At 40.7% G+C, this 23,428-nt stretch overlaps 1 protein-coding gene across 1 annotated transcript in view; it reads left to right on the forward strand.

Moving 5' to 3' along the window:
* The first annotated feature begins 9,002 nt into the window (after positions 1-9,002).
* Positions 9,003-23,428, forward strand: part of SULF1 (sulfatase 1) — a 155,836-nt gene continuing 141,410 nt past the window's right edge. The window contains exon 1 of the mRNA XM_075063067.1: positions 9,003-9,025. The gene's annotated coding sequence lies outside the window, so the exon portion shown is untranslated. The remainder of the gene's footprint in view (positions 9,026-23,428) is intronic.

Here is a 23,428-nt window from a genome sequence, read left to right on the forward strand (position 1 = left end):
TAAAGTCTGAAACCACCCAATAAGATTTTCCAAAGCACCGAGAAGAACGTCATGGGAGAAGTATCTTTTCCATTCACATTCATGCTGCCATTTGGTCACATTTCAACCCATGGAAAATAACTATTGTAAATATGATTAAACTCCTTCTAGCAGTTCTGACTTAATGGTACTGTAAACTCTTAATAGAAGGCAGAGCTCTCTGATGTGTCTATGGGATATTTAAGAGGGTGAGGTAATATCTTTTATTGGCCCAACTTCAGCTGGTGAGAGAGAGAAGCTTTTGAGCTTACACAGAGCTGTTCTTCAGATTGAAAGCTTGTCTCTCTCACCAACAGAAGTTGGTCCAACAAAAGGTATTACCTCACCCACCTTGTGTCTCTAATATCTTGGGGTTCACATAACTACAACAACATTGCCTATGGGATATTTACCCATTTCCATTAATTAGCATTAAAAGATAGTGACATTCTAATAATATAGTGAAATAGCTTTCTCATTATTTATAATTAACCTTTTTAGTTCACGCACAAAATGTGCTTACTTTTAAATCAGAGAGGCAAATTTCCCAGTCAGTAGTTTTCTTTGCCTCTCAAATGTTTTAAATTGCTGCTAGACTATCTTTCTGTTTATAATGCATTTTGATGCACTGATTTTTATGCTATTGTGAGTGAAATCTTTATGTTGCGAGGGAAAGTAGGGAAATCAGAACATGCAGGTTGCAAACCGCAATGGCTTTCTTGTTTTAAGTATATACTGAAACTTAGGAAACCCTGCATTATTAAAGCTCTGTTTTTTTTCCTTTCTAAAGTATCATTTCCTCTAGTTAGTGTCTTTCACTAAACAACAAACTTTACTTGGCTGTTGAAAAAACAGATCTGCCAGACAGCGAGGCAGATAGAGATGCTGATATTTTATCAACTGAGAAAGCGCACACATACTTAGGGGCTTGTTAACCTCCATCAAGTCACATCTAAAGAATTTCCTGTTCTCCCTTCTCCCTTTGCTTACCTTGAGTTTACTTCAAAACTATTTTCTTTTCCATATTTTTTTAGTCAGGACCCAACCTTTCCTACCCCAAACTGAGATAAATATCTTTTTAAATTCAAATTGTTTGTCTCCTTCCCCACATTTGCATAAAATAAATGCATTTAAGAATGCTTTACAGATTGAGTAGCCACACTGGTATAAATGGGCATGAATCAGAAAATAAATGTCTGTCAGATTCTGCCGCCCATATGATCACTGAATAGTCCCTTACACTGTGATTAATTCCACTGGAATGATGATGAGGGACTTATAAAGCAAAGTTCTACTGAATCTGAGTAAGGTTTCAGAATCTGGCCCTTAGTAAAGGTGTAGTTTGGTAAAAATGGAAGTTGAATAATAAAGGGGCTGGCTGATCACATGAACTGAGTTGGCTTTTGCGGGTGTGTCCTATTCCTCTTGCCTATCACTTAAATTCTGCTCTCACTTATACCAGAGCAAATCTGGACTAACTTTTTTTTAGTTACTCCAGATTTACACGGTTGTAACAGAAAGCAGAATTTGGGTTTTGCGAACAGGACAGCAGTTTCTGGTTTTGTCAGTAGCTAGAAAAGCAATTGGAAGCAAACTTGAAGCCTTGTGCCAATGCATTTGTACAATGCAACAATATATTGACGTGTCAGGCTATCAAAGTCTTCCAAGTGGAGGCTCCAGATCTTCCAGGTCAAATGATATGGCAGTTTTTCAGTCAAATCCACAAAATCATGAGGGAAAATGCAATGATCAAAGGTTTTTGATCTAGAAAAAAGTAGTTTTTTTTAGTTTTGGTGATATTCTCCTGTCAGAATACTTCCTTTCTAAACAATATGAAATTGAAATGCTGCTCACATAATGTCAAATCCTGCATTCTTTACTCAGGCAAAGCTCCCAGTAGAGTTAATGGACACTTTGCCTGAAGTTGATGAGTTTTACCTAAGTAAGGAATGCAGGATTTTGCTTGTTGTTGCTAACATTAAACAGCTTCTCATCCTTCCTAAGGACAGAGGTGAAAGTAAGCCGGTCCGGTCTGGGATGGTGTACCGGCAAGAGCTGGTACACTGTGCCGGACTGGACTGGCTTCCCAGGCGGTGATTTAAAGGGCCCAGGGCTCTAGCTGCTGCGGGGACACCCGGGCCCTTTAAATCACCACTGGATCTCTGGCAACCTGGCTCAGGTGGGGATTTAAAGGGCCCAGTGCTCCTGCCGCTGTGGGGAACCTTGGGCACTTTAAATCACTGCCGGAACTCCAGCAGCGGGGCTCGGGTGGTGTTTTAAAGGGCCCGGAGCTCCGCTGTGGCCGGAGCCCTGGGCCCTTTATTTTGCCCCTGAGCCCCGGGGCTCCCAGCCGCCTCTGCAGCTGGTAGCTCTGGGGTGATTTAAAGGCCCTGGGGCTCCCAGCCACAACCAGAGCCCCAGGGCCTTTACATGCCTCTTCCGGCTGAGGTCATGCCAGCACTCAGGACTCCACTGTACCAGTAAGTCCTTTCAGTTACTTTCACCCCTACCTAAGGATGACACTTATTAACAGTTTTTAACGTGCATTTCTTTCCTAATGAATAAAAATGAGTTGACACTTCATTAGATTGGTACTATATTTCTATTCCCACTGCTGAACATGCTGTTGAAAGAGCTGACTTAATTTTTACAGTTTTTCTAATGAGGAAAAGCAAGCATGACAAGCTAGATAATATTCTAGTGAGCCTTTTCCCCTGAGCTGTGAGAGTTCTGGAAAGGCCATGAAGCATAACACATCAATTTTAATCAAAGTCACTCTTTATTATTTACAAATAGAAGTAAAGCTCTGATTGATTTGTAGGTCTAATCTATTGGCCTTGCCTGCACTAGTCTTTTCTGCTTAAATTTTCCACTGTTTTTTACACGAGTGCTGCTCCAAAAGCAGTAGCAATGGTGAGAGCACTAATGTCCATAAAATGTTGGCAAAAACCACTGGAGTTGGACTCACTTCTCCCGTTGCTGGTATTTGCAAAGTTTACTACTAAACTGTTTCCAGATAAATGATCGTGCTGTATTTGCAATAAGAAGTTATCTTTATAGAATCTTTAAACCCCCTCCCCTCCAAAAATATCCAAGCGCTTTCCACAACACTGTATACACAAAAACTGTTTCACTTCAATGAAACATCTCTGGGGTGCAATATGAAGCTGTTGTGCACCACCACTCTCCATACAGAACTGTTTGTAGGAAGTAATGAGGAATAACTTCCAGTTATAGCTGTAAGGAAAACATAGGTCTTGTATTGTCACCCCATATGAAAGACTTCACATCCGGGATCACACTTGAGTAGATAAATTCAGCACTGACTGAGAGATGAAACAACTGCCCCGCTAATGAATCACCAACAATATTTCCTGCAGCTCCTTGGGTTTTTCTTGGAGGTATCTCAACTATAGTTCTCATGGGAGATCAGATAAGATCATTACAACCCCTTAAAGATCATGGTAGGATATTGCCACCTCTTGAATAATTAAGAGGATTCAGCATCACAGTCTGTCCCAGGTGTGGTGATATCCTTGCACATAACATACCATCTCGTGTCTTATTGTTTGTTTATATGGTACAGCAAGAACTATACACTAAAGCAGCAATAGAGGAGCCAGCTGCTGCTAGCCCTGCTCATCCCAGACCGAATATGCGACAGCTGCTTAAGGTCAAGCTATCCTACAAATACTCTTTAGGCCCTGCATTCCCATATGTTGTGTCCCACACTTTTTAAATTCCTGTCTGTGCTACAAACTGGATCATTGTTTGTACCGGATTCTCTGTATTGTATACAGGAACTAAAGAGTGAAGCAGGGAGTAGAAACTGAAGAAGCAAAGTGAAGTCCAGCAGCGATAGCAGTCCCTAAAGGAAATCAGAGAACAAATTTCACAAAACACCTTTAGTGTGGAATCACTAGCTCTGCTGATGTTATATCTTGATCAACCCCTTTGTTCTTCCGTTGGCAGTTACTGTATTATAATGTATATGTGGAGGTAGAAAACAGATTTATGGAAGCTCTAAGAGCTCAGTCTAATGCCCACTGAAGTCAATGGAAAGATTCTAATTGACTTCAATGGGCATTAGATGAGGCCCTAAATTCTCATGTGTATATAGTGTCTCATAACTTCTTTTACTATCTCTTTTCAGCACTAGCTCACTATTTTTATTTTTTGTTTGCAGTCAAAAATGTCTGTAATATCAATGTTTCACTACTCTCATGTTGCTGTTGCTGCTTTTTGGTTTTGTCTTTTTTTATTCATCTGTGTAGCATTAGTCAGCATATGAGACACAGTGGTAATCAGGACAGAAGATAAGAAATAATTAATCCCTCTCCAGGAAAAACATGGGAAACCTAAGCAGGGAAGGAAATGTGCCTGCTGCCATATGTGTTCAGTCAACTTTTTTTAATGTGCACATGGAAGATGTGTGAGCACTGCTTTGTAGCTATCCTTTCTCTGTATTATCCACTTTTCTAACGGCTCTTTTTTCATTACCAATTTTTCATTATTTTCTCTGCTTTTACATTCCTGGCCTTTGTAAAGCAATTTCCTTCCCAAAGTACTTCATCCAATGTGTTTCCCATAACAACAACAATACTAATAGAAAAAAAATACTCCTTTAATAGCAAGTTTGAGGCCAAAATCAATTTTCTGGTACCCGTGCAACTCCTCTTGATTTCAAGAGGATTTGCACTTATGTTGCTGAGGGAAAAATCTGGCTCTTAAGATGGCCATGCACCTAGAAGTGTAACTACAACAAGCAACTCTCTCAAAATATAGGCAGCCCTTAGTTCTCAAAATTGGGGGAATAACACTTGCACAACCTTCCCAGTTCTCTCATGTGACTTTTTGTCTCTTTGCATATACATATAGATTGTGACTAGGTAACACACTCAGCAGAATGGCACCAGCCTTGACCTGTTTCATTCTGACCTTTTGCTACACCACAGTTTTTGTTGAGAAAAACTGCTTGTAATGCTACGTAAAATGTCATAAATCAAGCTATGTGGGAAAGACAATGTTCCACTGACCAGGGATTAGAGACCAACAATTCAGTTCTCTTCAGACCTCTGTCTTCAATATTGGGTGACCGTTTGCAAATCATTCTACCTAGCTATGCCTCTGTTTCTCCATCTGTTAAATGGGTATTGTGGCCTGTCTCCTCAGCTGTGATGGAGCAGAGCGTGGTGCAACTCCGGTCAGGTAGCTGAAAGACACCTTTCTCCCTCCCCTGATTCTCTCTTGGGTAGGCACTGAACCAGCTGTGGGTGGATGTTAGATCAGCCTAAGGACTGCTTTATCTTGTGATGCCTCCCAAGGGGACCATTGTACTGATCAGGGTCAACAGAACACATAGTGCCCTGGCCCCAACCCATACATCCCTCCACCTAGTTTAGGACATGAGGACCTAGGGTCAAGGTAGCTAAATTGGCTTTATGTCCCGTGAGGATTTCTCCTCAGCTAGAAATTAGAGATGAAAATTACCCAGCACATTGGCTGGTCAGCTCCCCTGTCAGTGAAGGATTGCTCCTTTCAGTGCATTTATTGTTGCTTTGTCTCATCTAGTTTAAATGTCTCTTTTGCATTCTAATGATACAGAATGAAAACTAGATAGTTTGGCTGTCTTTCTTCAAATAAGTTGGTAATAAAGGGTCTACAAAAATATCAAAGCAAGGTACTATCATTGTAAACTAATTTGTCAACTGAACACGCAGAAGCAACGAGGAACAAGTGGTTAGGCAATGTAACCACACTTTTATGTTTAAGTTTTGGGCAGAGGTTTGAGTGAGTCCTTATTTTAGCCAACTGGTTCACCTATGCCTGGATATAATGTGGCATTTTGTGCACCATAAATGATGACTGCTGTGACTGACTTTCGGAAGAAGTACTGGATTTCCTGGAATCTTGGTCCAGCATGATGGATCAAAAGAGCACAATATTAAGGGTATTCACAGGGAAAAGCAGACAGAAAATCTTCAATGGCTGCCTATACCAATGTATAACCTTAATGGGGAACAAAATGTTTGAATGTGCTTAATGAGTAGAAATCTCAAATCTACCCTGTTGTTCTAATTATCTTAAATATCATATTAGCATTTTCTTACTTAAATTAGAAGGTTATAGGCAGAAAATACAAAAATATTAGAAACCTGAGAGAAAAAATGCAGAAATAAATCTGGACATTTTAAAATATTTCCCTCTGATTACTTTATAACTCTATACTTCTTGTCATATATATCTCTTACCCTTTCAAGACTCTGGACTTTAGTCTTTTAAGATGGAGTCTTTGCAGATTTTCACAGCCTACTTGAAAACTTAACAGCATATGCAATTTATTTTTTCTTTACTAGGAAAAGGGCTTAGCCCCAAACTTTGTGGTTAGAATCTAAAGAAATCCTGTTGTGCTTCTGTTTTGCACCTGTACTAACAGATTTAGGAAGCCACTTCCACCAACAGACACGGAGTACTATCAACATATCCGTCCCAAGAAAGGAGTTGGGGTGTAAAACAGAGACCTGCTGGTAAATTAAGCAAACTATGTTGGCAATGCATTTGCACTTAAGACTGAAACCTTTTCTCGTTGAAATTAATAGCAAAACTCCCATTGATTTCTATAGTACAGGGTTAAATCCTTCACTGAGCACAATATTCTTATGGTTTTGGAATACATTCTGAATAATAATAATACAGAGATTAGCTAATGCTATCTTTTTTTCCTTGTAAGACTTTTAACTTATTGCCCAGAATATTTGAATATTTTTGTGTTTTCAAATATTTATTACAGTAAGAAAAGACTGAGCTGTGGCAGAGTGAAAAATGACAATATTTCTTTCTTTCATAAGGTAAGATTTCAAAAATGCAGTTTTCCAAGTGTTTATTTTTAGCACAACAACTATAAAGTAATTTAAGTTCCCAAATATTGGCAACTTCCCATTCAGATTTATCCCGACCTTCACAATCTTGGCTACATAAAAGCCAGCACTTTAAAATTCATGATCGTTTTTGATTAGCTGACATGATGAGTCATCAGCCAAGCTCTGTATGTGCCACTGTGCTGACCTGTTCTGCATTAGAGAAGCTCAGACTGCATTTCATTTCGTGGCAATATATTACAGCTGTACGTGCTTCAGGACACCTGATTTCAAATTATCTCAGATTTTTTCCCTTTCTTTGCATCGAAAATTGGAAACTCCCCAATTGCCATTGGGAGTTTGGCTTCTTGTTCCTAGGTTTTCTGGTCTCATGTAACTAAGTGCACATGAAGTAATGTTCCCACATGGATGTATTATTCACAGTGCTATGATCTATGCAGTTAACCACAGCTTTCCTAATGAGGATCTTTTGGACCTTTCAGTAGTCCACAAAGGGAAAATAGATATGTATTGATTGTTGCTTACCACAGGAAGAAGACAGATGATGAATTTAAATCTGGTGTAAAGGATCAGTCCAGCTTCACATAGCACACAGTTAAAGAAAAACTGCAATTGGTTGCTGTATCGGAGATGTCTAAAAACAATATGGACTAGTTAGCACTAATGAGAGGTAGACACATTGCAGATTATTAAATTGTGGAAATTATCAAGTAAATGAACTGACAGCTGTTAAAAACAAACAAACAAAAATACCAAAGATTAACCTATAGAAAGATCCTAGAGATTCAAAAAGAATTTAAGTTGGTATCGAAATTTAAGAGGATTCCATAGATATGCATTCTGTAGGCTATTAGAGTCATAGATATTTCTGTGTAGTTATTTGGAACCATTCTTTAGAATTATACAACAAGAATATAACTTTCTATTAAACTATAAAAGATGGTCCAAAAAACCTAAAATAGTAGGAATATAATTCTGTTATTTCTGTGGGACTTTTCCATTGGATTTTTCCATAGGACTTTTAGTTTCACAACTAAAGATTATATAATTATTTATTATTTATCATATACTAATACACATTGTAGCAGAGTTAGTAAAAATAATTCTTGGTAATACTGCCTGAGACCTCACAACAGCTCATTGCTATTATAGTAAATTTTATCTGAGAACTAGATAGAGAATACTATCACCGTATGAATCCTAAAGCATGTGCTTCAGCAAAATTCTACTGTCTATTGAAAACTGAATTATCAAAATAATATGTACAAATAAGTGCCACAGAGTTAATATCTACTGATGAATGGCTCTCCTGATTTTCAGTGAGATCTGCCTTAATGACTTTTCTCAACTGGAACTCCGATCTGATGATGTGGCTCAAGGCAAAGGAAGTGTAGCTATGCACTGATATGTACTTTAGAAATGAAGATATCAGCATCAGGAAGTCAGGAAACATTCAACGTTATTGTAAATTCTATCACTTTGATTATTTTAACAATGGCAACTTATTAATTTAGGCTCTGGTACATCAGGGTAGTTGAGCATGACTGGTTCTGCAAAAGATAGTTTAAGTTCAGTATGAATGGGGCCTATGAGATAATTAAAATGTATAAGCAGCAAAGAGTCCTGTGGCACCTTATAGACTAACAGACGTTTTGGGGCATGAGCTTTCGTGGGTGAATACCCATATATATATATGTAGTTCCAACTACAAAACCAGTTTCTCCTGCCTTGGTTTTCACACCTTAGCTGCTAGAAGAGGGCCTCATCACACCTGATTGTGCTAACCTCGTTATCTCTAGCCTGCTTCTTGTTTGCATATATATACCTGCCCCTGGAAATTTCCACTACATGCATCCGACAAAGTGGTTATTCACCCACGAAAGCTCATGCTCCAAAATGTCTGTTAGTCTATAAGGTGCCATGGGACTGTTTGCTGCTTTTACAGATCCAGACTAACACGGCTACCCCTCTGATACTAAAATGTATAATACACAGCAGCTTGAAATATTAACTAATTTTTCCCTCTTTTCAGGTCTTGAATGTAATAAACTCACTGGACAAGGCATAAAGACTTCTGTTAATGCTATGAAAATTAACTACATCACATTAGCAGCAGAAAATCTTCAAAGGTACAGAAATTAAACACTTAACCAGTAATTAATTAAACCATCCATGCCACAAGCATTTGCAGCACAGCCTAGGTATTCAGTTAGGTCAATAATTAAACTGTAGTAAATCATCTGTAGGTTCCATCCTGTCAAACTTTAAAGGTTTAAAGATTAATTCTCAAGGACCCTTAATGCTATAGTGAATCTGTAAATGATTACACAAGATAGGTGAGCAATCCATATTTTGCTACTATTAACATTATTGTCAAAACATCACAAAATTATTTCTTTTGTTCAAAAATAACACATGACCAAAATGTATGCCTCTCTAGTCCTTATGAAAAAGACATATTTCATTTTTTGAAGGCCAAGGATAGTCATGGCAAGATAAAAGGGATTTTTTTCTGAAAGAAAAGATGTATGCCAAACAAAAGTAATGGTTTTTTTTTCCAGTTTCTGTGAAGTCAGTGATCATGAAAGCAAGAAGCTAATATCAATGCATTCAGCTGGCCATAGTGCAGGCAAGTGCTATGTGAGCTGTCTCATATAGCTCTGCTAATGCAACTCAGACAAGATTTGCAGTATTGTCTATTTCAAGTCCTGGATAACTGTGAGGCAGATTTTGCCTAGTACAGCAAATTGCCTGGTGGTTTTGTGATGTGGGAAAATGTGCATTAAGGAACTAGGGAGAGACAATCAAATCTTACTTCTCAACCTCCCAAAGTCAAAATGCAGAACACATTTTGAGACTGTGTCATACAATGGAAATCACAAGATATAATGCAACAAGCTTAAGATGGTCTGAGATTCATTTCTTCAGCATCAATAACATTTCCTGTCATCTTATTTACATGCAGATTATTTCACCAGAAATAATAATTCAAATACATGTGAGATAATAGCAAGTTTATGAGGGTTAGAAATAAATGTATGTCTAAAATTGAGACATCGCTAGTAATGAAAGGCAGTTAGGAGGAATCAAATGTACTTTACATGAGACCTCAGTTGTATTTAAGTCCAATATTTGCAGAGGGATAAAGCTAGCGAGTGCGTTTATTCACTAACCCTATCCTTAGTTTTTCTGTCTCACCACTGTTTATTACAGCAATAGGCTCAAGCTCAACTTTCAGATCTGTTTCTTGAACCTCCCAGAGTTCAGGGGGTTTTGAATGGAGATCTGGTTTGGAGCCCATTTACATTTTAAACGTTAACTAACCACATTTTTTTTTCAGTAAATTTGATGGCTAGTTCCTTAGACAGCGTTTCGTGATAATTGTAAAGAACATAAGACTATTTAGCCAATCAGATCATGCACTTGGTTAATTCCCTGCCACCCCCACAATAATGATGTCTTGCATAATGGAATGACTTGTTGGCTGGTCCATTAAAATTGTTGGGACAGATTTTATGGTTTTTTTCCTTTAATTTTTCTTTTTCAGTAGCAATGCTTAAAATATATATCTATAGATTCATATATAATGAGGCCAAAAGGGACTACACTAATAATCTAGTCTGTCCCTGAATTAATTCCTGTTTGAAATAGAACATATCTCTTAGAAAAACAGTCAGTCTTGACTTTAAAATTTCCAGTGATGGAGAGCCCGCCAAAACTTTTGGTAAATTATTCCAGTGGCTAACTACTCTCACAGTTAAAATGTTGCAGCTTATTTCTAGTCCAGCCTTGTCTAGCTTCACCTTCCAGCCATTGGATCATGTTATACAGTTGTCTTCTAAACTGAAGACCCATCTATTATCAAAGTTCTTTTCCACATGTAGGTACTTACAGAATCCGATCAAGTCACCCTTAATCTTTTCTTTGTTAAATTCAACAGATTGAGCTGGGAGGCTTGCTGCCGCAGGCTGTGTAGATATACCCCTTGTGTCTATCCCTATAAGGCAAGTTTCTCAATCCTTTAATCACTCTTGTGGCCGTTCTCTTAACCTTCTCCAATTTATCAATATCCTTCTGGAATTTTGGACACAGTATTCTAGTATGAGTCACACCAGTAATAAATAGAGGAAATATAACCTCTGTACTCCTACTCAAGGTTCCTTTGTTTCTGCATCCAAGGATCAAAATAGCCCTTTTGGCCACAGCATCACACTGGGAGCTTAAGTTCAGCTGATTACCCACTATGATCTACTAGTCCTTTTCAGAGTCTCTGCTCCTTAGGATAGAGTCCCCCATGCCATAAGTGTGGCCAACATTCTTTATTCCTAGATGTATGACTTTACAGTTGGCCCCATTGAAACACATGTTGTTTCCTTGCACCCAATGTATCAAATGATCCAGATTGCCTTGTATCAGTGACCTGTCCTCTTCATTATTTACTACTCCCCTAATCTTTCTGTCATCTACAAACTTTATCAGTAATGATTTTTGTTTTCACTCAGGTTACCGATAAAAATGATAAATAACATAGGGCCAAGAAACTAGTCCCTATGGAACCCCACTAAAAAGACACCCATTCAATGATTCCTTGTTTACTGTTAAGTTTTGAGACCTATCAGTCTGCTAGTTTTTAATTAATTTAATGTGTGACATGTTGATTTTGTATCATTCTGGTTTCTTAATCAAAATATCATATGTCATCACTATGTCAAATGCCTTACAGAAATTATTACATCAATACTATTGCCTTAACAACAAAATCTGTAATCTCATAAAAACAAAAATCATGTTAGTATGACAAGATCTGTCTTCCATGCTGAATGGCATTAATTTCATTACCCTCCTTTAATTCTTTTATTAACCAAGTCCGGTATCAGCCATTCCATTATTTTCATAGGGTCTAAAATTACCTCAATTTGCCCTCTTTAAATATAAGCACAACATTAGCTTTCTTCCAATCCTCTGAAATCCTAGTGTTCCAAGACTTACTGAAAATCAGCATTAGTAGTTCAGAGAGCTCCTTGATCAGTTCTTTTAAAACTCTTGGATGCAAGTTATTCAGCCCTGCTGATAAAATATCTAGCTTTAGTAGCTGCTGTTTGACTTTGTCCTTAGTCACCATTAGAGTGAAAAGTATTTCATCGTCATCTTGCTATGAACACATCATCATTTTTAAATAGAGAGATGGCTTCCATAATATAATATCATAAGGGCTGCTCCACAACAACTGGAGAGGCTTTAGTTTTTGACAACGTGTGTGTGTGTGTGTGTGTGTGTGTGTGTGTGTGTGTGTGTTATTTAAATGGTCTCTCCCATTTACTACATCTTCTCCTGCTCCTCCTCCTCCCTCCCCCATCACCTGGGGTTGGGTCATCATGCAAGCATCTGCCATCTTCACCTGTCCGAAGTAGCACAAAGGTTGACCTGATTACCATTTTCTTTGATGCAATCCATCACTTCCTCAGATTTCCTCAGTTTCGGTTTCCAACCATCCTTTTCTGTCATGCTACTTCCCCTAGGTTCTCTTCCTTCATCCTCTGTGTCCAAACCAGCAAAACTGTACTTCCTGCATTTTGACAGCCATATGGCTAATTTTGACTTCTGTCATAATGCTCTCATTTCACAATCTCTCCCTTTGCGTGACTCTCTTTATTGCACTAAGACATCTCACTTTAAACACCTGCAGGCATTGAACCTGCTGTCTCTTTGCCCTGGCCTTTCAGTCTCAGTGGGATATGCTTGTCATACACAACTCCTGAGATGTTATTCCACACTCTTCTAATGCTCCCCAGTTTGGGCTGTATTTCACTTTCAAGTTTGCCATCTCTCATAACCCAGCCACAAAGGCATTTGAACTGGCCAGTCCGGTTTAGTTATACACCGTTAATCTCTGTATGTAGTTTCCCTGTCACACCTCTACTGACCCATGTGACCTCAATATTAGTCATGTTCATTTTCATCCCGTGCCTGCTTAGTTGACCAAACCACTGGTTTACTATTTCCTCAAGGTCTTCTTTTGGGGACGCTCTGTCAGCTGCATATAACAGCTTCTCACCTTTTCTAATTGGGTAGTTCCTGTTGACGTAGTCCATCAATATGATAAACAGCAATGAACTGAGGGCTGACTCTGGATGCAGTCCGACTTCCAATTCAGAGGGCCTTGTCACTGCAAAATATGTTCAGATCACTGTTTTAGATGATCTGCGGTAGTTCATTCACCATAGTTATTAAACCCTCTCCATATTTTCTCAGCACTGGTGTGAGCATACTTCTGTCCACTTTACTGTATGCCTTTTCAAGGTCTACAGAAGCTCAGAAGCTATCCTTTTTGTACTCTAGCCACTTCTCTGTCACCTTGCCAAATAACAAACACAGCATCTTGTACTTTCTTGAAGCAGAACTGTTGTTCAAGAAGGGGTTTGAGCGTTCTCGTCCATATAAATTTACCTAAATTGCTTTTACTCATTATTTGGGCAATAACGAAAACTACTCATTGTTGATCACAGTGATGAAAGCAGGGGCGGCTCCAGGCCCCAGCACGCCAAGCACGTGCTTGGGGCGGCAAGCTGCGGGGGGCGCTCTGCCAGCGCCTTGAGCGTGGCAGGCAGGCTGCCCCTGCGGTTTGCCTGCAGAGGGTCCACTGGTCCCACGGCTTCAGCGGACCTTCCACAGGCAAGCCGCGGAAGGCAGCCTGCCTGCCGTGCTTGGGGCAGCAAAATTCCTAGAGCCGGATGAAAGCACTTTATAATACCCAAAAGACAAAGGCAAGTGAAACCTTATCAGTCAATAATTAGTAGAGATAGACCTGAGATTTAAAGAATGTAAAGATATGGATCCAAAATTTCAGGTTCTGCTTTTTGCGTCAACGTGTAATAAGAGATAGATGACCAGTTTGGATCAAAGAACAAGTTGTCTCAAATCTTCTCAAAGCTTGAGACAAACTTAAACCAAGTTCTTTTCGAAATCTGAAAACTCTTTAACTTTTTTTTGTGAACTTCTATACTTCTTAGTTCTGCCCAGAAGAAGAAGTTACAAAATAACATGAATGATAGTTTTCATGATGTTTCCAACCTGACCAGAAGCAAAAAATACCATAAATATCCTGAAAGTGTCTTATTGGATGGCTTCTAGCCCATTTCTGCAGATCCAAAAAGTTTACATTTTTAGAACATTTTTGGATAAACATCTGAACTTTACAGTGCTCATCTGACCTGAATCTTTTAAGATTCACCCATCATTAACTATAATTTATTAGCGGAGAGAAACATTTCAGGAAAGTGCTTGTTTTCCCACAGATTTAAATTCATGGTGACTCATAAAGAAACTATCTCATATGCTCAGTATGAGGTAAGCACAAATGTAATCCATATTCATGCAGGACATCAGGAATGTCTTCAGAAAGTTTGTTATGAAATGAAGAGTTGTCACTTAAGCTACAGTTGAAACAAGTGGAGTGTGCCAACAAAGGAGAAGAGACAGTTTTTTACTTGAGTCTTAAATATTATGTCTCTAATGTATATAATTTATTAATAATACTTTTTGTCTCCAAGTTAGATTTTCTGATACATTACTCACTGATGTTCCAATAACCAACCTCAATTAACTACTATAGACAGAATTTAACATTTGAAACCATATTTTTCAGAAATATGTTTGCATTAGTGCACAGAAATTGTGTATGTAGTAATAATTGCTCCTAGTTGGATGTGCATGTAAACTCACTGTAATTGTGCATGTAATTTATACATCCAAATATGCACATTTTTGCATGTTATGTTATACTCAGACTTTTTTGAAAATCTGGTGCTTGACATTTAGCTTTAATGATAGTTACGTCATGATTTCAAGCTGAAGGATTCTAAATGTGAATCTCCTGGAACTATTCATGAATCTTTTACTGTATTTATGTTGTAGCTACCATATTAGCTAAGTCACTCCCTGCCCAGCCAGTGTCAGCTGCATTATTGTGTCTTGGTAGCGAATTGCTGCTATGAAGTGGCATCAGAATTAAAAATAGATGTGGTGAGATATGAACACTTTTAAAATAGGTTTTAAAGAATGCTTGAAGAAATGGATTTTGCAAGATTGCCTGTGTCCATTTTCCCTACAGCCTCTTCTATATTACCATTTAAATCAGTGTGTAAGAAGAATGCAGTTCTTTGTTTTTGTTTGTTTTCCAGCCACGTTTCTACCACCAGAAACTTGATCCAAAGGTGTCCTTTTTTTTTTTTTGGCAAAAATTCAAAATGTCTTATAAGGAAGGAACCCTATAACACAGTGGTCCCCAACCTTTGCCTGCCAGCCGAAGGACCACTGCAGCGGTGGAGCACCCGCCGAAATGCCGCCGAATTTTGGCGGCATTTTGGCGGCGACGCCTCTCGATGACACCGCTTACTGTCGGCAAGCAGCGTCATCGAGGGGCGCCACCGCTGAATTTCAGGAGCGACACCTCTCGATGATGTCTCTTGTCAGCGGCAAGCAGCATCATCAACAGGTGTTGTCCCTGAAATTCGGAGGCGATGCCTCTCGATGACATCACTTGTTAGCCACAAGTGGTGTCATTGAGAGGCGTTGCCGCCAAAATACCACCGAAATTCAGCGGCATTTCGGTGGGTGCTCTCCCGGGGTCCAGGACATGGGCACATTAAGAGGCCCCCACAGGCACCGTGTTGGAGACCACTGCTATAACATCATTAGGATTAGAACAATACATTCAGGGCATGGGGAAAAAATCCTGAAAATGAAATATCTTTCCCAGTTTCTGTATTAAAACCAGAATGAAAGAACAGTCAAGCCCAAAGCAAAAACCGCAGCCTTATATATAGTTGTTCAGACACAGTAAAGTTCAAAATGTGTCAGAGGGTTGCTGGTTCCCTAAGGGAAATGAGCCGCAGTTCACCTGTGACAAGTTTAACTCACCTCCTCAGGTGGGGGAAATAAAAGTCATGTAATGGAGAGCAGGTGAACCTTATGAGAACAGCAGGAAGCTTTAAGAGGGGAAAGTGAAGGTGAAGGTGTGGTGAAGTCTATAAAGACCAGGAGAGTTGCCCCAGGTAGGAGGCCTGGGAGTAGCCTGCTAGGATCTTCCTCATGCCTTAACACCAGGAGAGTTTGGAACTCAGAGCTGGAGGAATGAGCTCCAGCTAGGTAGAGCCTTGGAGTGGTGACTGAATTGGGACCCAGCTCTGGGAAGGAGGGCTGGGAGCTCTCTAAGGGAGTGGAAGAAACTGAGCTGAGGTTGGGGTATGGAGGGCCAGTGTGTACCCAGAGGACTTAATAAATTGGACCCTAGAAGGGGAGTGTTTAAATTACCTTTGGGCTGAGGGTGTGCAGTTCTTAAGGGCCTAAAGAGAGGGGAAACAGAAGCAGGGTGCTGCAGAATGGCCTCTGGTCACAAATGGGTGTTCAGGAGGCAGTTTACCTTGTTATGGTAAGTAATGTTTTTGTTATAAATAGGTGTGTAAGATTAGCTCAACCTGTACTAACACGTCTACTTGGGGGATGTTGTTAAGTGGTTGGGGAAAGTGGTGTATGGTCCTGGTTCAGTAAATCACTTAAATCCATTTGCATTTGGGAAAGCCCTTAAAGGCATGCCCTACTTTTAAGTATGTGCTCATGTCATATTGACTTCAATAATTAAATGTTTTACTGAATTGGGGCTGAAAAGAGTGTCTAAAGAAATGTTGTCATATATGTATCTCCCTTAGAATTCACCATCTGGAACAACATTGCTCTGCTCCTTGTCTCACCAGGTTGGCAGTCTTTTGTTCCCTAAGAGGGAAGTGGACTGTTTTCTGCATCAAAATGAGATATTAGACAGTTTGGGAGGTCTGAGTTTTGGATGTCAGATATACAACCCCTTCGTATTCAGTTTAAAGTACATTCCTTCACCTGAAAAAATGTTGGAAGTGAGGAAAACATTCCTTCTGGGGAAAAATTAACCACATTATGCTCTTACTTTTTCATTTGACGGTTAAGTGGATAGGAGTTACAGCTAGATTTTCTGGTCTATCCATTGTTGAAATGTGTGTATTAAGAGAAGCAAAGAGTCCTGTGGCACCTTATAGGCTAACAGACGTATTGGAGCATGAGCTTTCGTGGGTGAATACCCACTTCATTGGATGCACCCACAAAAGCTCATGCTCCAATACGTCTGTTAATCTGTACGGTGCCACAGGACTCTTTGCTGCTTTTACAGATCCAGACTAACACGACTACCCCTCTGATACTTGTATTAGGAGAGATGATCTGTGATACCAATTAACCAAGTTAGTGACACACTCACCCCATGTGCCCCTCAGTTTGTACTCTGTGGTATACTACTGAGAGCAAGGATGGTCCAGTGGTTAGGGCACAAGCATATGACTTGAGAGAGCAGAGTTCAATTCCCTTCACCACAGGCTTCCTGTGTTGTCTTGGGCACTTAGCCTCTCTGTGCCTAGAGGTAATAGTATTCTGCTACCTCACAAGGGTATTGTGTGGATGACTATACTAACAATTAGACCCTATGATAATGGGGGTTATATCAAAACCTTGGATAGATAACAGACTGCCTCCATCAGCCCTTGGGATGACTGGGGCACTGTTTATATATGGGGTCTGGTCTTTCAAGCTACAGAGCACCCATAACTCCCAGAAAAGACATGCTTAGCACCTCATATCACCAGGCCTGTAGCTTGCACACTACTCTTTGGAATGAAAGAGGTTGTACAATTGTAAAGTAAGATTATTACAGCCATAAAATATAACTGTTGATTAACAAAGCAAGACTTGATAACTATTAGCTCTATATTTATAAACAGCCAGAACCATGAGTAGGTTCAACCATGCAGCTAATTGAAAGCAAATAAAGATGTGATGACACTTCAGTTGTTACTGGAATGAAAGCATCCTTCACAGGCTTCTTTAGATTCTTTCACAAACATTTTGTTAATATTAACTGTACCTAGGGTTACCAAGTTTCTAATTGCAGAAAACCGAACCTCAAGGCCCCTGCTCTGTCCCTTTGCCGAGGCCCCACAGCCCACTCACTCCATCCCCCCTCCCTCTGTTGCTCGTTCTCCCCCACCCTCATTCACTCGCTCATTTTCACGTGGCTGGGGCCGGGGGATATGGGAAGGGCTGAGGGCTTTAGCTGGGGGTGCAGGCTCTGGGGTGAGGCTGGGGTCAAAGGGTTTGGAGTGTGGGAGGAGGCTCAGGGCTAGGACAGGGAGTTGGGGTACATAAGGGGGTTTGGGGTGAGAGCTCTCAGAGGTGCTGACCTCAGGCAGCTTCCAGGAAACAGCAACATGTCCCTCTGGCTCGTAGGCAGAGGAGCAGCTGGGGGGACTTGGTGCACTGTCCCTGCCCATAGGCACCGCTCCCACAGCTCCTATTGGCTGTGGTTCCTGGCCAATTGGAGCTGCGGAGCTGGCACTTGAGGTGGTGCCTGTGGGTGGGGACAGCGTGCCAAGTCCCTCTGGCTGCCCCTCTACCTAGGAGCCAGCGGGTCATGCTGATCCCTACCCGGGAGCCAGTAGGGAGCCTGCCAGCCTCGTTGTGTCACCAACTGGACTTTTAATGGCCTAGTCAGCAATGCTGACCAGAGCTGCCCGGATCCCTTTTTGACCTGTGTTCCAGTTGAAAACCAGGCACCTGGCAACCCTAACAGGATCTTCTATTTAAATAGACCCTCCCCATAATGTGTTTCCTGAACTAAACAGAAACATAGGAAGAAACTGTGAGCACCACCTGTTAGTGAAAATGCAGAACTACAAATAACTATTGCTAATGTGCCTAGAACCAAAAAAGGACATGATTGGGAGAAACTATTAGAAAGCAGATATTGTATTTGGGCCACATTTTGGACTGACTTATTAACATTACAATTAGTGACCACAAACCATATCAAAGCAAGGAAGGTGGGTGTCTGTAGAACCTTATGTTGAGACTATACCTAATATTCTTGAGGGGTTATGTTTTTCTGACGTGCACTGAATTGATGTTGGCAGAAGGCCCTTATACTCAGTGTACTTGGCTTGATCATTTGTATGAATTTTTAATCTGTAGGAAACAAGATAAGTGTTTGACGCTTTAAGAACTGGCAAGTATTCAGGCTTTCCATGGCTGCTAGGAGGTGGTGTGGGAGGGAGAAAGAGAGATGGGCTAGCTCTTGGGATGAAAAAGTCCAGAAATGACCTGCCTAACACCTGGAGAGAAACCTCTTTCCCAGTATACAGGCTATATCTCAACCCATTCAGGTCAGACAGCATCAAGGGGAGGTGGTGCAGAGCTAAAGACTTGGCAGACTGTTATAATGGTAGAGCAGCAGAGAGCTAGCTGTTGGCTTGATAAGGGGTGCAAGGAATATGTCTCAGAATGGGAAGAAGTGAGTTCCCAGTGGGAGAGGGAAGGGATAAAGAGGGTCCAAGAGTTGGGTGGGCACAAGGAAAGGAGAAGATGATGAGAGGGAGGATACAATCTTTTTCATCCCAGAAAGAACTCCAGGGTTACTGAGCTATTCTGTTACCTTTGGTGGGGTTTGTATTATTATTATTAAAATATGGATCTACTCTGAAAAAGTAACTGTGTGGGGTTCCCTGTTTGTTGTGTCTCATCAACTTCCATGTCAGATATGCTCAGTTTACAAGTACACAGATGTATCCTCTAAATGGAGGCCTTGCAAACTTTACCAAGGCTCTGAGAGTCAAACTGAGCTTCCATCTTGCACACCTCCTGTATTAAAGGTACTGCAAGCTAAATTAGGCACTCAGTTTCCCCTATGCAACTCCATTATGTTTACTTTATGCCCACAGAGATAGCTGTGCAATCCCCTTGCCTTTGGTGGCTTTGTTTAGGTGTATCAGACTGGAATGTCAAACAGTTTAGTTGATACACAAGAGAGACTAAAATCCAGCTTGTTCTCTTCTAGCTGCAGCGGCGGCTCCAGGCACCAACGCTCCAAGCATGTGCCTGGGGCAGCAAGCCTCGGAGGGCGCCCTTCCAGTCCCTGGGAGGGCGGCAGTCAGGCAGCCTTCGGTGGCTTGCCTGTGGGAGGTCCACCAGTCCCGCGGATTCGGCAGCAATTCGGCGGCAGGTACACCGAAGGCGGGGGACCGGCGGACTGCCTGTAGGCAAGCCGCCAAATCTACGGGACCAGGAATCTCCCTCAGGCAAGCAGCTGAAGACAGCCTGCCTGCCGTGCTTGGGGAATCAAAAAAGCTAGAGCCGCCCCGTCTAGCTGTATTAGCATTACAGGACTAACGAGGAAAAAGTATTAAAAACTTATTTTTGCTATTTAAATAATGAGTATTTCCCTTCGATGCGTGAACTTGAAGTTGCTTCTGTAAAATGGGGTATTTGAGGTGCTCTGAACTACCAAAAAAAAATCACAATTCTACCGAATCCTCAAGACCTGACTTAATGTTGGTGTCAGACTAGCTCTGCGTTCAACTCATTTAACGTACCTTTGGGCTATTAGGTGCCATTCACTTGTAGCAAAGGTCGCATGTTTTCAGACACTGACAGTGCAAGTCATGACAAGTTGTTTCTCTGTTTAAGAGTAGATCAGGATGTTTTTAGCATTCATTCAATGAAGCTGGCAAACGGCAGCATCTGCCTGAGAGGCTCTATGCCTTTGAACATGCAGTAGAGGGAATAATTAACACCTAGTCTCAGATCTATAACTTCATTTAACTCAGACTTCTCAAAGGACTTTTTATGCCTGTAGCTAAATAGCAAGCAATTTTGAAGCTGACGTTACCTAACCAGTAGACTTCTTATTGATCATAAAATGAATTGGAAAGCGCTCTCTCTCTCTCTCTCTAAAAATACCTCCAGTTTTTCTTTTAATTCATTTCTTGCTTGAAAATGTTTGGGAATGGCAAGATGAACTTCACTTACAACTCCATTTAGAACAAAATGACAGCAGAACTGTCCTAATCTTACATCTGAAATCTTCTCTTGTATTCCTGTCCTAAGAAAGGAGGACTGTTCAAATGGCTAAAGTTTAGGATTGGAGTTCAGCAAAACTGCACAGTAATGTATTGTTTTCCTAGATATGTCAGGCTTGTTGTGTGATCTTCGGCAAGTCTCTTAATGGCACTAAGGTTTAGTATCCATATTATGCTGTTGTGGGGCATAATCATTAATGTTTGTAAAATGTGTTCAGATCCTCAGATGGAGGCTCTGCAGCCTTCTATAAAGGGTGGATGTCAATCATTAATGAGCAGAATTTGGTTCTCCCTGCATGTCCTAGCAATGATGTGTATTCAGAAGGAAGGCTGTGTTCTCATCAAAGTCTCTGGGAGCACAATAGTTACATTTTAGCAACTGGCATGTTGTTAGAGCAGCAGTTTTTTTATCTGCGTGTCACAATGCCCAATGGGCTTTTGAGCCCTGATGTCATGAGCTAGCTCACATTTCCTGTCCTTTCATGAACCAGATTTGCTCATCCACACTGACTGGATGCCAGACTCCCTATAAGTCGATGTGTCATGCTCCTTAGTGCTTGTGTAACAGGGTGTTCCAGCCTCTGGGTGTGGTGTCAGTCCTTCCTGGGCTGGGGAGAAACACCAGCAGCCTCCTATGAAGATTCCATGGAAGCTAGCAGAGGACTAGAAACTAGCATAGATTTATTTATTGATCTTTTAGAGTCACACACGCACATTCCATAGTAACTAGCAAGAAACTGAAACATGGGATCACAGTGGAAAAAGTGGGGAGGATTTCCCAAACACAGTGCTGGAAACCTTTATAGCTTTCAAAATCAGGGTAAACCAAACAGTATGAAAAGTTTAGGAGACAGTAGTTATTGCGTTGGCAACCAGATAAAACAGGATGGTCTAGTAGATCTTTTCTATAACATCTATGATTCTGTGAATCTCTAGAAAGGAGTGGGAAAACATACGCTGGCTTCTGTGCCAGTGAGAGAGATGTGAGTACTCGAAGGCAGAATAATACAAAACATGAAAAGCTTTTTAAATGATGCAAAATATAGCTGTTGCCTAAGGTATAAAATTTCAGCAGTGTGGCCAAGGCTCAAATCTTAGCACACAAGTCAGATGACAGAAAGTCCAGTTTGCTGGGGCTACTCTGTAGATGCACTTCCCCATGCTAAAATAGACCCCCAAATTTTGGGATGAGTTAAGGGAGTAGAAGAGAGGACAATTAATGTACTTTGGTAAGTAGAGAGAAATTTGCTGGCTAACAAAAGGAGGCGAGTATGGAGCAAAGTCTCACACTCACTCACACAGTTTGTGCATAAATAGAGTGACTACTAATTCTGCCTCAAGATTTTTAATTCTGAATGCACTAGGGAAAATACAACACCAATTCAAAGGAGAACCTAGAAACAATTCTCCCACGTCTGTTTCATTGGACTGCATATGCATCCATACATGTGGCTTGCCCAGTCACTGTTTTATAGAAGTTTGTGTCTGCACATGTTAAGCCAGCTCAGCTTCACTGGAGTATAGGGGAGTTTCAGTGAAGAGGGTTGCTAACCCTCCAGGATTGTCCTGGAGTCTTCAGGAATTAAAGATTAATCTTTAATCAAAGATAACGTCATGTGAAGAAACCTCCAGGAATTCATCCAACCAAAGTTGGCAACTGTACACCTGGACTGCTGTCAAAATTATTCACCACAGGAGAAGATTCAAGACCAGGACTCCAATAAGCATAAATTGCCTGCACAGACTCTCAACTTTTCCTTTTCTTTCCTTTTCCCACTCAAAATTAAATCAGTGAAAGACTCTGTCTACACACAAACTTGCTCTTTTTCCCACTTGTCTTATTGGCCTCTTTCTCTCTTACTGTCTTCACTCCTTGTCAAATTCTGCCAGAGTTTTATTTCTCCTTTTCCCTTCCCTTCTCTCTGTCTGCACTCTTACTACCTTACTGTCTTCATACACAGGCTGTGAAGGGCAGAAGATTTGAACTCCCTCTGATTTCCCTTCTTGCATGGCAGATATAAAGGGAGAGTTCCTGTTAACTGCGGGTCCCAGACGAGCTTCCCCCTCTAGCTCTTCACAAACAATCTAAGAGCCAATACAGCTCTTTGTAGAACAGCTGACTGGGGAGAGGAAGGAGAAGAAACTGAGACTGGAGTGGAAATTTGGTCCTAGAGGAAGGAAACCAGAAGGCTCCGGACAATTTGTGGCTGTCCTCCTCTTGCAGTGGCATAGGGGAACCTGTCACTGCTTGTAATGGCACAAGGAAAAAGGTTTAATAAGATAATATTTTCACAGCGTAGTAGTTACATTTTGCCTGGATGCCATTCTTTATAAGGTATTACGCATCCCCCATCTGCATAAATAATTACATTTCTGATTTACGGCAGTGTTCTTGAACATCAACATAACCATCCTCCTCCCACTGCAAAGTGCATTAGAGAGTCATAATAGCTTTTTCTTGCTTAACTAGGAAATAAATATAAAAGGCTTGGCAGAACTAATATATAATTGTATTGAAGAAAGAAAATAATGTATAAATATATAGGCCAGGCTCACTTTATTACAATAATGAATTAAGTATCTTGTGTATTGAAAAAGGAA

Source organism: Chelonoidis abingdonii, chromosome 2, assembly GCF_003597395.2.
Source record: "Chelonoidis abingdonii isolate Lonesome George chromosome 2, CheloAbing_2.0, whole genome shotgun sequence".
Taxonomy (NCBI): Eukaryota; Metazoa; Chordata; order Testudines; family Testudinidae; genus Chelonoidis; species Chelonoidis abingdonii.